We start from the raw sequence: 6,266 nt of genomic DNA, 5'->3' as shown, positions 1-6,266 counted from the left end.
CAACCTTGCTAATGCTCTTGTGGCTGAATGGAAGCATGTCCCCGCAGCAATATTCCTACATCTAGTGGAAAGCTTTTAGTCACGTAGTGTACGTGAAATTGCACATTGATAGAAATATCACTATCCTAGATGATAAAAATAAATAGTCTGATTTATTATGTTGTTCCTCTACATTCTGATTCGCTATCATTTAATTTGTTTTATCTGATCACACTATTCATTGCATTTCCCCGAGCCTATCATACAAAATGTATATAGCCTATAGACTAAAGGCATAATATCATGCGCAGTATGACACATAATCATTTGGAAAATCCAATGAATTTGTTAGGGGTAGGATACATATTTTCTTTATATCACAGTGCATATTTTGTTTCATGATGATATGATACAATGCCAGAATGTGTGCATAAATAAATGGCCAGAATGTTTGAATACTTTTCTTAAATGAAAACGTATACATCCTCGACCTGAATTATATATTCTTAATAAATGTAAGAATATGCTTTTTGGATAAAATATGTTTGTTCCAAAAAATTCATTTGCTAGATATTTCTGTCTGATTTCAACGCAAATCTGGTGCTGCTAATCCACCCTTGTGTAGCGGATTACGACGCATGAATCTTTCTGGGATGGAAAGGACACCACACAACGCCATTTACCCTAAAAATATCAACCAGTAGGCAAAGATGTCCATACATTGGTTTTAGGTTAGATAGTCTATAATATATTGATATGTTTAGAAGGCTGGATATTTGGTGCAGGCTATGGCTACATGCAATTGTTAATAAATACAATGAAATAGGCTACACCAAATTCATTACATTATATACAATTTAAATATTCATTTAAAATGATAGCCCATATTTAATATGATAGGCTACTCTTTAGGGTCCATTTCTCACACGATGCAATCATTGAAATAATATCAGATTAGAATAATGGAGTCTCCATATACAACTACGGGGGAATCATTGTCAATATACATTTAGAATATATATAGGCAATATTTATATATATATTAGCAACATATATATATATATATTCCAATGTAAAGAACGTCACGCTGCTTGCTTACAGAGTACCACTTCCTTCTGACCATACTAGTGGGTATAATGTTTTGTATTTTTTTCCTGAATCGAAAATGATGGTGATGATGCAATATTGCACTACCATTGGGCATCAGCGGCACTGTTATCCATAAACGCTCCCTCTTGAGAGTCTCTGATCATTTGAATAACATACAGCACACTTGAAGGAAAACTCGACATCAAAGCATGAGGACTTCATCAACACCAATAGTGTTTTAGATATTATTTCAATTTTCCATCCAAGTAGTCTTTAGTTAAAAAAAAATATATATAGCTTGAGGTTGTAAGTTGTGTGTGTGTGTGTGTGTGTGTGCATACCTGTATATGTGGACTGGGAGGCCTTTTTAATCAGTAGGTCATCCATTAATAAAGACCTGGGATCAATGTTCAGTAGGCCCCCACTGTGCCCCTGAAACTGAGCTGGAAACCTGAGAGAGTCTGCTGCCTGCCTGCCTGCCACCCAGCCCCAGCCAGAGAAACCCTGCCATGTTGCATGGTGTTACATTCACCCATGGGGATGTCATTTCATCCACCTGGGACCGGCACCCAGTCTCCTGACTGCCAGGCTCAGATGAGAGGGGAAAGCCGTCTTGTAGTTGTACCTTCATCACTAGTAGGCCTAGGCTTAGAGTTAACTCGTTTCTAGCCTCAATAGCCTGGGGAGGAGGTTATACTTAAACATACATGTATTTGAAGCCAGGTCTGGTGTGAAATGCTGTTTGGGTGAATACCATTTCAATTATATTAAATGGAAATGGACATAGATGGAGTAGCGTGAACTGAACTGTTGTTTTCAATTAAAATCGTCAAAAAGGAACAAAAATAGCTTCTTAGTAAATATTTTTTTTATTTTACCTTTATTTAACTAGGCAAGTCAGTAATGAACAAATTCTTATTTTCAATGATGGCCTAGGAACAGTGGGTTAACTGAAATAGCAATTTCTCAAGCAAGAACTTTGCTAGGACTGTCTGGAAGTGGTCTGAGTGGGGAGGGGAAAATCAAAATGTAGCTGTTATTGGCAGATGTTTGGAACTCTCTTTCTTATTGGTCTATTAACTAATTTAACCGCATGGTGATGTCACCATTGAAGGCCAAAATTCCATCCCACCAGAACTGGCTGAAATTTCAAGTAGTCTTTTCAAACAGCTCCAACACTAAAATGGCATTATCATAATTTTCACAATTTCACAGTATTATTCCAACCTCAGTGTGGAAATACATAAAACACTGGAAAATCACCCGTTTGACTGCACTGGGCTGGGCTTTTAACCATCAGTGGGGGACATGCTAAACTGACCCAAAATCAGCCTCTATGGGCAACTTCATCCTACTCCGTTATAAACAGAGAGGAGAGAGCATTTGGGCGGTGACCATACCTCAATCCCACTGCGGCATTCTGGGACAGCAGGATTCTGACTCCACACCCTTGTACCAGCATCCTGCATTAAGCTCACAGAGAGCCCCACCCCTAAGCAGTGCAGCAGGAGATGTGTGCATTGTGCACGTTGTTTACAGAATTAGATTTCTCCCAATCTCAAAATGTTTCTGCAGGTTTCATTCAGTTTGGATGTTTTTAGATTGACACAGTGTGTTAGGTAATGACATTCTGTAACATTGTACCATGGTTACAGAGTTTTTATTTGATTTAACATTTAAATATACAGTTTAGTCTCACTGACATCAAATCTATTTCACAATAGAGACCTGTTAGAGATGACAGCAGTCACTGATGACTGTCAGTAGCTCAAAACATACACACTGATGACTGTCAGTAGCTCAAAACATACACACTGATGACTGTCAGTAGCTCAAAACATACACACTGATGACTGTCAGTAGCTCAAAACATACACACTGATGACTGTCAGTAACTCAAAACATACACACTGATGACTGTCAGTAGCTCAAAACATACACACTGATGACTGTCAGTAGCTCAAAACATACACACTGATGACTGTCAGTAGCTCAAAACATACACACTGATGACTGTCAGTAACTCAAAACATACACACTGATGACTGTGTAGCTCAAAACATACACACTGATGACTGTCAGTAACTCAAAACATACACACTGATGACTGTGTAGCTCAAAACATACACACTGATGACTGTCAGTAACTCTTGGGTAAAACACATGTATTGACAAAGGAAGGCCGCTGTCCTGCAGTCCTTGCCAGTGAGTATCTTTACTCTCAGTATTCAGCTAATGGGTCCACAGGTCATGAGGACATCATTCACCAACTAGCCTACAGTAGTCGAACCAATAGCAGTCCGCTGTGGAGCCTGGGGGAATTGGGATGGTTTATAATAGCGCCAGAGGCACAGCCCACGGGTCACCTGACCAATCGGGCTCTGCCTCGTCCTATCAGAAGGTCAGTATGAGGTTGTGCATTACGTCATGCAGCCAGGCCCGGGTGGCGCAGCCCTTTTGACCAACGCACTGCGGATAAAGCAGCAGCTCTAAATATTTCATTGAGGAGCTCGGGTTTCTGGACTCTTGGAGGTCAGGCCTGTGGAAAGAAGCCTCTTCCTCCGCCCATCCTCCACGGCTACAGGGAGAAGGCAGGAGGGTGGGGGGGAATGGTGTGGTGGCTGGTGTTCTTCCTCTCTGTGTAGGCTGTGGCCCGGTACTGCGTGTTTCAAATCCCACCTCTGAAGACCAAAGTGCTTGTGACTTTGAGCGACGACCAGAGGCAAATCATGCTCATTTGTCCATTTAAAAAGTTCCCCCTCAAGAATATTAGGTTCATGGCTCCCGTTTGCAACAATTAAATCAACCGACAACTGAAGTCGACAGTATAACAGTGGTGGTCCTGTATAACTCATGTCTGTGTTGGGGCCTATTGGCAGTAACACATGTCCATCACTGCCATTCCTCCCAGTGTCCATGTCCCTTTAGGGGAGAGCCCTGGATAGGCTGGGGCTTGTGGGCTACGACAGGCTGGGGCTTGTGGGCTACGACAGGCTGGCGCTTGTGGGCTACGACAGGCTGGCGCTTGTGGGCTACGACAGGCTGGGGCTTGTGGGCTACGACAGGCTGGGGCTTGTGGGCTACGACAGGCTGGGGCTTGTGGGCTAGGACAGGCTGGGGCTTGTGGGCTACGACAGGCTGGGGCTTGTGGGCAACGACAGGCTGGGGCTTGTGGGCTACGACAGGCTGGGGCTTGTGGGCTACGACAGGCTGGGGCTTGTGGGCTACGACAGGCTGGGGCTTGTGGGCTACGACAGGCTGGGGCTTGTGGGCTACGACAGGCTGGGGCTTGTGGGCTACGACAGGCTGGGGCTTGTGGGCAACGACAGGCTGGGGCTTGTGGGCTACGACAGGCTGGGGCTTGTGGGCTACGACAGGCTGGGGCTTGTGGGCTAGGACAGGCTGGGGCTTGTGGGCTACGACAGGGGGCATGTTCACAGAGGGAGAACAATGGCAGGGGTGAGGGAATTAGAGGTTTAGAGAGGGAGACAACAATAGAGAATAGAGAAAAATAGGGTGAGAGAGAGTGAGGGAGTGAAACTGAGGTAGAGAGTCAGCGAGTGAAACGGAGGCAGCGAGAGAGAGAGGGAGTGAAACAGCGAGGTAGAGAGTGAGTGAAACAGGGAGGTAGAGAGTGAGTGAAACAGGGAGGTAGAGAGTGAGTGAAACAGGGAGGTAGAGAGTGAGTGAAACAGGGAGGTAGAGAGTGAGTGAAACAGGGAGGTAGCGAGAGAGGTAGAGAGTGAGGGAATAAAACAGCAATTTAGCGAGAGAGTTTTGTTTCCCTGTTTTCCCTTTTGTACTTTAACTACTTGCACATCATTACAACACTGTATACAGACATATGAACCTTTGTAAGTGTAATGTTTACTGTTCATTTGTTATTGTTTATTTCACTTATGTTTATCTGTTTCACTTGCTTTGGCAATGTAAACAAACATTTCCCATGCCAATAAAGCCCTTAAATTGAAATTGAATTGAGAGGGACGGAGTGAAGGAGGAAGTGAGGGAGGCACAGAGAGAAAGATAGGGAGATCTACCTTCAGATCCCTGTGAGTTCTAGGGGCTCCATCCTCCCTAAAAAAAACTAAACAGTGAGAAGGAAATGACATGACGCATTTTAATTCTGCTCCTCAGGACTCCAGTGTTCACATGAAAGCAGACAGAGATAGATTACAGATTTCTATGTGAGTTTATATTTTTGGGTGGAGGAGATTAATAATGCTTTATAACGTAGAGTTTAGGTACAGCAGTGATAAGGAAAGCAAATGTGTAGCAGCGCCATCATCTGGGCTAATGTGGAACTGCAGGATCTTTGGGGATCAAGTGGCATCATGGCAGCTACAAACTACCCATCCCTTCACAGTAATGTGCCTACCCCAACCATAGTGTGGTGGCTCAGATAGTTATTTTCACAATGGTGGCCGTGTAACCAGTTCACCACAGTACAGCTTAGCTCAGTACTGGTATATCAAGGTTCACCCAACTCCCATGCCCAGCATGAACTCTTTGTTAGCCCCTAGCAGAGACACTCTACGATGGTTGCTTGATCGTTCTGAAAGGATCTGGTTTCTGTAAGCATTAAAAGGCTGAAACTCCCTAGCCCTCATGAGAGTTTCTGCCATGTTGCTTACACTGATCCAGTTCTTTCCTATCCATCTTCGAAGGTCCACCAATAGCTGTCTGGTTATCCACACTCCAAACTGGTACATATTCAATAATGATAAGCTCAAGCTTTCTGCTCATTTATTCAACTATCAACTTGTGAAATGCAAAGATTTTTGGTTGCAGTCATTAACAGGTTTCAGCCACCTAGGCCTGGCATACTAGCCTGAATCTCAGGATTCGCTGCACCCTGGCTGTTCATGTGGAAGTTGGAACAGTGGTCCACATTGTTCGGAGAGTTTGACACAAGTACGTTGTGGGAGTGTGGACTGTAGTGAGAGGCTGCCATCTATCGGTAATAAACAGTATGACACCCATTAAAGATGTAAGGCAGGGCTCTAACTCTGGTTCATTACAGTTAGGGCTCTAACTCTGGTTCATTACAGTTATCTAAAAACTCTACTTTGAGTCAAGGCAGATCAACTCAATAACCGTTCATAAAGGGACTAATAATTCTAAATTGAACTTTAAGCTGAAACCAACTGTTGTAGATAGGGTTAATGTGCATACATATACACAGTTCACTACACTAT

Source organism: Salvelinus namaycush, chromosome 38, assembly GCF_016432855.1.
Source record: "Salvelinus namaycush isolate Seneca chromosome 38, SaNama_1.0, whole genome shotgun sequence".
Taxonomy (NCBI): domain Eukaryota; kingdom Metazoa; phylum Chordata; class Actinopteri; order Salmoniformes; family Salmonidae; genus Salvelinus; species Salvelinus namaycush.
Note: the sequence above shows the minus strand (reverse complement) of the source record.